The 11,799-nt window shown below is 36.4% G+C and overlaps 1 pseudogene; it reads right to left on the bottom strand.

The window, feature by feature from the left end:
- Window positions 1–11,799, bottom strand: part of LOC102468846 (peptidyl-prolyl cis-trans isomerase A-like) — a 69,334-nt pseudogene that overhangs the window by 7,113 nt on the left and 50,422 nt on the right.

The following is an 11,799-nucleotide window of genomic DNA, read 5'->3' as shown; positions in this document are numbered from 1 at the left end:
TAATTGTAGGGACAAAGTCTGGAGCTGAGTATTATATCCCAGAGTTCAATCTGGAAGATCGAACCTCAACAGAAACAGAAGAAAATTAAGTACATGAGACTGAACTGATGAAACAGCATTCTGTGACTTGACTAAGATATTGCCGCTTTTCTTCTAAGCTTTGTTGTCCGGTTTTAAGGATTTTTGTCTTGTCTTCAGCTGTCAATAGATTCATGTACCTATTATTTGAACAGAATACTAACCTGTTTCTAGGCTTTAAGTTTCAAGGAAATATCCTTACCAGTTCAAAACTGCTTTTCTTTGAACCATCAGCTGAACTTGCTATTGAAAGTAGTTAGATTACTTATAAAATTGTGTGATCAACGAAATGTTGGGGGAAAAGGAATTGAAGAAAACTATAGACAGCAGAGATAGTGTAATAAGAGAGTGGAATAGGGCAGAGGGTCAGACATGGGGTAAAAAATATATATACATGAAAGTAGAAATGGAATATTATGGATGATAACATGCATGATTAAGCCGCTATCCAGTTTATTCTAATTCTAGATGGAAAACCGCATTTAGTATGTTGTGATGATGCTCAGGGAATGAATGTAAATTAATAAAAAAATTTTTCAGAAGAAAAAAAAGGCATTAAAAATACCTATCTGATGACTGCAGTAAGCTATATGGCCCTAGGTAGGTGCTACTTTATAGTAGGTTCATTCTATTCACTGAGGTTTATGCCTAAAGTCAGACTTGTGTTCATGGATATGCATATTTCCACTGTGCTTGCTTTGGAAAATATTTAGATTTATTAAGATATTTAGTGAAACAATAAAATGGGGGAGGCAGAGAAAGCAACAATAGATACCAGACACAATGTGGGAGGAGGGTGGGAGATGGCAGAGGGTGAGATAGGGAATCAAGGATGGGAAAAAAGGCAAAATATACAGAAAACAAGAAATGGAAAATTATGTGTTGACAATAACGCATATGTTGATGTGCTTGATTGAGCCAATATACAGTTTACTGTGAATGGAAAAATCTCATTTTGTACACTATAATGACGTACAGTGAATGAATGTAAATAAATAAATAAAAATAAAAATAAATTAAAAATAAATTAAAAAATAAATAAGAATACAAAAAGAAAATTTAAAAAATATGCACAGATCACTTTCTAAAAGAGAAACCTACTGTAGAAATGAATTAGCAATAATTTTACCTATGAATCAAAATATACATTAGTTTTCAAGTTCATTTTCTTATTATCTCTCTTTGGGGGAAAAGGAGGCCTTTACAAGGTGAATTACATTGTGCTAAGGGTCTTCCCAGAACAAAGGAAAGGCAATGTGGTCAGTATCTCTGTACACCTGTTTCTATAGCAGCTCTGTAACTCCATGTACACACACATGTGATCCTGTAACAGGTCTATAACACAGGCCACCCAATAAGAATGTATGCTACCATATAAGGGAGACAAAGAGATTAAAATGTAAAGAAAAATACATAAGGCAACGTCCCACTGCAATCAGGACTCAACCTTCAGATGTGAATCTGCTGAGTCAGTGCCTGTGAATAAATGCCACGTCCTGCTAAAAGCCCTCATGTTCTGTCTCTCTGGTAAAAATCCCTCTACAACATGGCGTGTCAGGTTCACAGCAAATGTCATAATAAGCAAGGTTGGATCTTCCCATTTTAAGGATTAAAAGCTAAATCACCCACTGGCTATATCATTTGCTCAAGGATAGGTAAGTGGTAGCCTAACTCACAACTTAAAGTTTGTGTTTGGTTTGCATTTATTGCCTAAAATATTTTTCAGCAGAAACATTCTCGCAGTCAACCAACAAGCATAAACAATGGCTTACTATAATAGAAAAAATGTTTCTATATTCTATATTACTTACAACTCTTTGCTCATTTCCAAATTGATTCAAGAGAATTCTTTCGCATTCCTATGGTATTTGTCCGGGTCACTGACTCAGGCACTACGGCTTCAGCATTGAAATGGTCTCTGACAGCAGTGGTGGATGTGACCTCCCACTGAGTCAAGAGACAGGCATTTTCTAACGTAAGCATGACATCCTGTGAATTTATGAATGACCAGAAAGTACTATAAAAGAAAAACGAAGACCTGAGCCTAGAAAACAGCAGAGCCACTATTTATGAAAATGCTTAAGGCTATATTGAGGGTCTTCTCAAAACCTGGGGATGGAGCCCACAAACCTGCATCTACCAATCTCAGACGTATCTCAGCAAGAAGCATTATAACATGTGACAAACTGCATCATACCACCTGAAAGGGAGCTAGTAACGGTCGCTTACCTCAGCACTAAAAATCTAGTATTCCAACCTTAGAGAGAGAAACATCACACAAAAATGAAAGCATATTTATCAATATTTATATTGTATTTAATACAAATCCTGGAATCCAGTCATAGAATTGTGCATATTTATCAAGGAAATTATTACCCTATTTTTATCTCTTTAAATCTGCTAGAGAGATTCATGAAGAATACGAGATTTCATGAACAAAGCTAGGAAAAAAGACATCTTCAGAGATTGTAGAGAAAAAGTCATGTTTCAGAAATAAAACACAGTGTAAGAAAAGCTCAGGGCAAGAAGTAACGCATCACTGGCCAGTGTAAGTGAACCATTTTGGCAGTAAGGTATGTCCCCCCAAGCAGTGAGTCAACCCTATTCTGTTTTCCACCTCTACACGAGTTATGCAAACACTCACATGGGACCTTCTAACAATGGATGTTTGCTAATGTGAACCCTACCATAGGAGCTGAGGTTATGGGTGAGGGTGACGGTCAACTGAAGATGCCCATCAATAAGAAAATTAGAATGAAATACTATATTTTCTTACCTCCATCCCTTTGTTGCAAAAGCTGAGCAAATATACCTCTCAAGCTATGCAGAACAAAAATGTTGTATTTAAATGAGAAGCTGAAGTTAATAACCTGCTTGAGGCTGTATGAGAAAAAGGAAACTATGAGGAGCAGGCTTCTTTAAAGACAATCACATCACATTTCTTATTGCAGAATAGATTTACTCTCAGCTATAAGAGCTAGACAGACAAAAATACAACTCAGAAATCCCTAAACTCCATCCCATTCCTTCGAAAATTTTTGTTAGGTTCCTTGGGAGGATCTCTCTAATTTTATCAAAATTAAGTAAGGGTTGTAAGTGATACCGTATATTTGTTGTGTTTTATTTGCCCAATATATTCTAAATACGTTTTACATTTCTTATATATTATTATTTGAATTGTTGTTAAATCTACACCATAGCAGTTGACTTTCTTGCTTTTATGCCTTTTTGACATGCAACGGAATAGACAACAGTATTGGCATTTTCAAACATGACAGTGAAGTAGAGAATGGGGAGGAGGGGCAAAGGAAGAAATGTTTAACAGACACAACTATGTGAAGTCCTCTATAAAAATCAAAATGAAAAAAAAGAGGGTCAGCAAGTGACATGGTATTTAAGATGCTGGATTGCCACGTGACCAGAAGGATTTATTTCCTTGACCTGATGGCTTGAAAACCACTCCAAGCATGTGTGAGTGTGTGCCCAAAATCCCAAGAAGAGAATGGAAGAGAAGGAATTGCCATATGGCCATATCCCCTGCGAGTGGGGGGTGCATCATTTCTTGGTTTCTCTCTTTCTCTCTCCCTCTCCCTCTCTCTGGTGAGGACACACACACACACACACACACACACACACACACACTATGGCAAAAATCTAAAATAAATAAATAAATAAAATTGAAACATAAACAAAAAATTACCATAGCAGTAAGTGTAATAAGCACTGGTATAATCTTCAAACCTCAGCTTGGTGAATCCTAAGCATGCGGCCTTGGGGAAGTTCCTTCCTTTTTTTTTTTTTTTTTTTGATTCTTATTTTAATTAATGGTGAAAATAAGACAAAAGTTGGTTTTATAAGTTTGTTGTGAGAGTATTGAGAGAACATAAAAAGATCTCAGTTCATTTGAAAGTGGTTATTCAGTAATAACAGTTTTCTTATCAAGTTTCAGTTTCTCTGTTTTATCCCACACCTATTTTCATTCCTCTCACACTGCCCAACTCCTTACTTGGAGTTATTATGTGTTTATCTTGACTTCTACTGGCAAGGATCTTGAGTTTTAAAAATGCAGTTAGAGGGACCAGCAGATGGCATAATGGCTACATTGCTGGACTCCCATGTAGTTGATCACAGTTCGAGTCTCAGACCCAGTAGCTTAAATTCATGCCGACCTTGTATGTGTGCATGGCCAAGATCCCAAAAGGAGAATGGAGGAGAAGGGATTGCAGCATGGCCATCCCCGCAGGGGGTGATTTCTTCCTTTCTGTCTCTCTCTCTGTCTTTCTGGCAAGCACAAGTGCCCTATAGCAAAAACCTCTCCAAACTAACTAACTAAATAAATAAATACAGTTAGAGCTTTCCTCTGTCATAGCACTCCCAGAAACATAGTGAAAGTCCCTAAAACCCTTCGGACTCTCTGTGAGAAGTGTGGCAAGCACCAGCCTCATGAAGTGGCATAGTACAAAAAGAGCAAGGATTGTCTGCTTTGTGCTAGGACAGGAAGCACAGTGGCTACAGTGGACAGACTGAGCCCCATGTGTGGATAAAGTCTAAAACTACAAAGAAGCTTGTGCAGAGGTTCGAATGCACTAAGCCCCACTGCAGATCTAAGGGACTGCTGGCTCTGAAGAGATGCAAGCATTTTGAACTGGGAGGAGAGGAGGAAAAGGACCAAGTGATCCAGTTCTAACCATCATCTTTGTTTTATTATGAAGGCAATAAAATATTGAGATTAATGTCCAAAATCATACAGTTAGGGAGTCGTGATTTTAGGCTTGATTTTTAACTACGTGCATTCAATACATTTAACTCAGGTGGAGTTAAAATTGTCAATTCTGACTGATACACTCCTCTCACAAACCTATAAATGACTACTAGAACGGCAAGTATTATTGTTAGTGCTAATGGTAATTAGCATTCCTTACACTGAAGTTAGAGGAAACAAAGCCGAATATATACCATTATAATTGAGACTAATAAGTAATGGTAAATTGTTCTCGGATCCTAGTCCAGAACTTCTAATACAAGCCAGTTGCTCCCTCTTTACAAACTGTCAGAAACACCACTGCTCTAAGAACATTTGTATTATACAACTATTACATTTACATGCAAATTATTACCTAAGCAGTCATTTTACCAGGGAATTTTTGTTTTAATGGAACGCAAGATAGAAGATAGAATTACTCAAAAATCTTTGTTCATGATCCATTGTAATTATAGATACAAATCTGACCCCTTTGTATTTATTTCTACAATAATCTCCTTTTATTCATGGTTTCGTTTTCTTTGGTTTCAGTTACTCATAGTCAACTGCAGGCAGAAAATCAGCATGATCCCTCACAGCCCAGTGATCCAGGAGGACCTGAAGCAGACCACACTCCTTGAACTACATCAGGATCCCTGTCATTGTCTTCATGTCACCTCGTTAGATCTTAGAGTAATTTTATCACCTTGCATTAGCTCTGAGGGAGTACAGTAGAGTAAGACATAGTGAGCGAGTAAGAGAGATCACATACATTACCATACATTGCTATAATTGTTCTATGATTAATTATTGTTGATGTCTGGCCATACCTAATTAATAAATTAAACTTTATTGTATGTATATATATGTATAATAAAAACATAGTATATAGAGTTTGATGTTTTCAGTGGTTTCAAGTATTTGCTTGGAGTCCTAGAACATATCCCTCATAGGGTCTGGCAGGTGGCATGGTAGGTAAGGTGCTGGACTTACCTACCAACTGAAGTTTGCATTCTCATGTTCTCTCTCTCTCTCTCTGTATGTATGTCTCCCTCTGGTAAAATTAAAAATAATAATGATGAATAAAATTAAATGAAATAATTCCTTTAAAAAAAAGAACATATTCTTCATGAATAAGAGAGATTTCAGATAATCTTCAGTCTTCAGTTTGGTAAATCTCAAGCATGTGGCCTTGGGAGAGTTCCTTAATTTCTTTGATTTTTATTTTAATTAATGATAAAAATAAAACTGATTTTAAAAGTTTGTTGTGATTAAGAAAATATATTAAAAATGTTTTGAGTTCTCTTTACTGAGTTTTTTTAAGTGTAATTTTAACTGTATTTTTAAAAATCTAATGAACATTTGTGAATTTAGTATCAACTCCAAGAACCAGAAAAATAACTTGCATACACTCACATGCTCCATGTGCTTTTCCTCTAAACTGTCCTTCCATCAACAGCAGGAAATAACTGTGGCTGTGTATTGTAATAAGGACTATGTGTGCATAAGCACATGCACACACATGGGTCTGTGTGTGGTTGAGTTTAAGTTCAAACTTTTCTAAAGAGCATCAAATTGTATGCAGTTTTCTAAGACTTAAATTCATAGCACTAAATAACATAGTATCAAGATTTAACCGTGCTATTATATAAACCTGAGATTTGTTTATTTTCAATACTGTATTAACTTGCATGATGGTAATATTTCACAATGCATTTATCTAATCATCTATAGGTGGTCATTGGGATGTTCTGTATATCGAAGAGTGCTTCTACAAAAATGCTTAGACATGTCTCAGTGTATGAGTTCTTCATGAATCTATCTTTAGCACTGGTATCTAAGCTTCCTGGGGCATAAATATGTTTACTTTCCATATTTATTACAGTTTATACTCTTCATGTCAAAGCATATTATGAGGAAAGGAAGGACTTACTATGTGATAAATGACTGGCAATGCACACGGAAAATAACTAAAATTTAATTTAAGTCTCTAAAAAAAATAATCATCAAGGGGCCAGCAGGTGGCATGGAGGTTAAGGTGCCTGGATCCCACATGGCTGACCTCACGGTTTGGTCCCAGACACAGTGGCTTGAAAAATCACCCAAGGCGTGTGTGTCCAAAATTCCAAGAAAAGAATGAAGGAGAGAGGGTTGCAATGTGGCCATGACCCCGGAGTGTGATTTATTACACTCTCTCTCTCTTTCTCTCTCCTATAGCAAAAACTTAAGAAAAAAATCTAATTAGGAAATCCTTAGTAGATGCTAGGAAGCAAACATTACTTTGAGACCAGTTACATAATGGAAAAGAGTAAAGCACTCTCTCTGCCTTACTGATATCTCTACCTAATGGAAGCAAACTGTTAATGAGGAGATGTTCTCTTTTATAGTAAGATTGCACTACTAAACAGAGAAATAATAGTAGAATAGAAATATTATCTATCGACAGCCCCTAATGAAATCGTAGATAGTAGACAGTAAACAGCAATGGTTGCTAACATCATGAAAGAGATGAACATGTTTTGTGTACAACCTGATAGTGCATACTCTCCCCTATGAAGTAATCTTGCAAAATCTGTAAATAAATAAACATCTACATAATCAGGTCTATCATCAGTTTGCATAAATGTAAGGTAAACAAGGACTCTTTAACTGATGACCCAATAATGCAAATTTAAAACCGTACAAATTCTATAGAACAAATATCAAGTCTTTAACAAAAATAATCTTAAAAAAATTAGATGTTGGGAAAACTTATAAATTAAAAGATACTTCTAAAAATTTAAAATAATGACAGCATTTTAGCTTATATGGATCTATTTAAAACAAACTATAAAAATAAGATTAGTGGGAAAATGTGAATATCAATTATAGTAAGATATTAATGAATTATTATTAAATCTGTAGGTCTGATAATGGCATTGTAATTATGATTTATAAAACAGTTCTAAAGTTTTGAAATGCACACTGTAATTATGTGATACCTAGGATTTGTTAGGAATATATTTTGGTAGATAAATTGTTAATGTAGGGGTATAAAGGGAACGAATTTTGTTATATGTTGATTATCACTTGAAATTAGGTGATAGGTATTTCAGGTTCAAGATTATTAATCTATTTACTTTCACAAATGACTTAGAATCCCCATAGTAATAAAACAACAGTATCTGTTTATCAAAAGAGCTTAGTGAAGGGAGAAGATAAGCCATGAAGTAGAGATTCTATTAAAAATATAACAAAGGATTGATATTGTGTTTGTCTTTCTCTATATGTGTGCTATCATTCGAAAAGAAAGAATGAATAGGTGCTTCTCAAAGAATATCACCAGATAGCCAATAAAATATGATCAGATATTCAAATTTGTTGTCATGTAAAAGTAAAGAAAGTTATATAGGGAAAAACTGTTTCTATCTTTCTATATCCCCATCACTGTCAGTACTTCACCTCTGAGACCAAAGGTGTGAATTTTTCTCTCTTTAACCAATTCTCCAGTTGCTTGTAGATGTTACCAGGATGTCCTGTAATTCTGATACTGTCTGCCTGGAGACAGCATCAGCTCCATCAGGACTCAGTCTCACAAGACTGTACTTCAGAGGGCCTTAGGAAGTCCAGGCTGTCACCGAGGCCTCAGAATGACCAACTGTAAAGAGTCTCTTAACTCCTCCTCCAGGTACAATCACTCGCTAGAATGGCCCACAGAACTCAGGGAAACCGTTTATTTGCTAGATTACCAGGGTATTTTTAAAAGATGCAACTCAGAAACAGCCAGATGGGAGAGATGCATAAGGCCAGACGTGTGGTAAGGGGCACGAAGTTTCCATGACGTCTCCAGGAGTGTTCCCTTCCCAGCACTCCATGTTCAGCAACTCAGAAGCTTTCCTAACCCCATCTTTTTGAAGATTTGTGGAGGTAATTAGCAGTCTTCTCACATTCCTGGAGTTTGGGAGATGAGACAGAAAGTGTCGACCCTCTAATCCTACAGTTGGTCTCCCTGGTGACCAGTCCCCATCCTGAAGCTACCCAGGAGCCCCTGCATTGACTGAAGACCTTGAGCTCCAGATAGTACAAGACTTGATAATGATAATGCTTAGTCTGGCACAGCCCCCTTGCCCACATGTAACGATATTGAACATAAACGGGTAACCAGTTTAGCCACTGCGCATTTGGGATTGCTTCCTATTGCAGCTTACGTGTGTTTGCACTCGAGTGAATTCTGATCAGAGGTTCAAGTTAAGAGTTAATTCTGCTACATATGAAATGTATGAACTTGAGCCTGGTGCTTAACACCCTTCACATCGCTCATTCATAAAATAAGGATAGTAGTAATGCCTATCTCATTAAATTGTCATGAAAATTAAACAAAAGTTTACATATAAAGTGCTCTTAAAAGTGCATTCACTTAATAAAGGATCAATTATTTCTTTTTATTTTTATATCAAGAATATCTGACTCAAAGTTTATGCAAATGTTGATGATAAAACTTGAACTTTGATGAGTAACTTGCAGAGTTCTTAAGAACAGCTTGAGACTCATCAAGGCAAAAGTAACAACAGAACTGACCAACAGTTTAGTATTGTGTAGACGACACAGTCCTGCAGAGATGGCAATACTCAGATGATAAAGCTGAGCTAAGACAACCCAGGGTGTTTACACTTAATTCTAAGAGAGTTCACAACGACTCATGGATTAAGAAGGTTGTTGCTAGTGATCATGGGCTAGCAACTGTTCTTCCTCATATTTTTTACTTATTCATGGAACCTGGAAATGAAATCGACACAGCCGTAGAAGTGCTAGGCAGTAAGGAGTATCCTGCGCATGTTGGCAAAATCACTTATTCCCACTTACCGCATTATGAAGAAACATTCTGGTTGTTCTTACTAACCTAAAAAACGTTAGCTTTCCAGTTCCTTTGTCCACATATCCATCAAAGCCACAATATCAACACTTTGAGAAAATAACTGTCAGAAGGAAGGTTTGTGTGAAAGTAAGTAACAACCAGAAGCTTCTTTGAGTTCAATCTATTAAACTCCTCTGTTGGTCCAACATTGTGGTATAGCAGTGAAGAGCTGCTCTAGAGATGCAGTTCACATGGCAACTGGAGTTTCCAGGCATACACATGATCCCCAGGCATACACATGATCCCCAGACATACATGTGATCCCCAGGCATACACGTGACCCCCCCAGACATACGTATGATCCCCAGGCATGCACATGATCACCCAAGTCTGATGAAATGGAGAATGGAGGAAGACGATCACAGCATAATCAGACCCTGTGGGATGTTCCTCTCTCTCTCACTTGTACACACATTGACGGTATCACAAATAAATAAAAAAAATATATAAATTCTTCTGTAATGTCTTGGTCAAGTAAACTTAGTCCTGTTCTCATCATAAAAATAGATGTGCATAGATATTATCTTAAAACAAAAATACTGGGCTTCTTTAATGTACTTGGTCTCAGAAATGTCTTAGCTTTGGTTGTCTTCCTGAGGCGATCAACACAGGAGACACTGAGAGACCTAGTGTCTCACAGTAGAGGAAACGAAGGGTAATTAGAAGCTGTGAGTTTGTCTGAAAAATAGGGTCATACTCCAAAGCCAGAGGATGTAGACCAATAGCGCTCACTGTCTACATGTGTTAGCTAAGACACCATAAACCACAAAGATAATTTTTTCCCTTTAAAATCTAAATATTATATATATTTTCAGGTGACATGATTATATACATAGAAAAATCCAAAATAATCTGAAAACAGAACTCTGGAGGTGATAAATGAATGCAAGATACAAAATAGGCATACAGAAATCAACAAAACAGACTGAGGAAGAATTGAAGAAAGCAGTATCATTTACAATAACCACAAAAAGTAAAAGATACTAAGTAAACCCAACCAAAGAAGTCAAAGACTTCTAGAAGGAAAGCTATTTTAAAAAATGGAAAAAGATACAAAGAAGTGGAAGGACATCTCACGCTCCTGGATTGAAAGAATTAATATAATTAAAATCTCAATTCTACCCAGATTATGAGATCCAAATCAAATCACCAGAGACATTCTTCACAGATTTTTAAAAATCACAGAATTGTCTGGAATCATAAAAAACTCCATATTGACAAAGCAATACTGTAAAAGAAGAGTAGAGTAGGAGGCATCTCATTCCCTTACCTCTTACATATATAATTTCCATTTCTTTTATACATGCGATCACATTTGTCACTTAGCTTGCAAACTGAATATCCCAACATGTATACATTTCTCACCAGTCCAGTTGAAAATGCTCTACATGTTATCTTCAACAGATAATGACCCAATTCTTTGTCCCATAAATGCCCTGTACCTCTATTTTGTTCCTTAATGTCTTTCCTCAGACTCTCCTCCTTCACCCACCCTCTTCCCACACTTTATGTGGTATTTATAACCATTTTCTATATTCTCTAGTCATTCAGTTTAGGCCATAGAGTGTAGACAATTGGTATATATTAAGAGGAGACATACCATGTCTCTCCTTCATAGCCTGGCTTTCTTCACTCAGCAGTAAATCTTCTACGTTCATCCACTTTCTGTCAAAAGCCAGAGTCTTGTTTTTTTGTTTGTTTGTTTTATTATCATAATTTTTATATTACATTGAATCACATATATCTTTACAATGTATTACATTTCTCTTTCTAGCAGGAATACCATGTGTATCAGTCAAGACAATGACATTACTGTCTATATCATCATCAAATAGCTTTTCATCTTTTTTTCAGATTATTATTACTCTTATTATTTTTTTTTAATTTTCCATCCAAAATACACTGTGTGCTGGTTCAATCAAGCACATCAACATACATGTTCTCAGCAAGTAATTTTCCAATTCTTACATCCTGCATACCTTGCCCTTTGTCTTGCCATCCCTGATTCCCCATCCCCCACCCTCTGCCATGTCCCATCTTCCTTCTCCATTGTCCCTGGCATCCATGATTGCCCTCCATGCCTTCC

The sequence above is a fragment of the Tupaia chinensis genome, unplaced genomic scaffold (genome assembly GCF_000334495.1).
Source record: "Tupaia chinensis unplaced genomic scaffold, TupChi_1.0 Scaffold000223_1, whole genome shotgun sequence".
Classification (NCBI taxonomy): Eukaryota; Metazoa; Chordata; class Mammalia; order Scandentia; family Tupaiidae; genus Tupaia; species Tupaia belangeri.
This window is presented reverse-complemented; position numbering and strand designations above follow the sequence as displayed.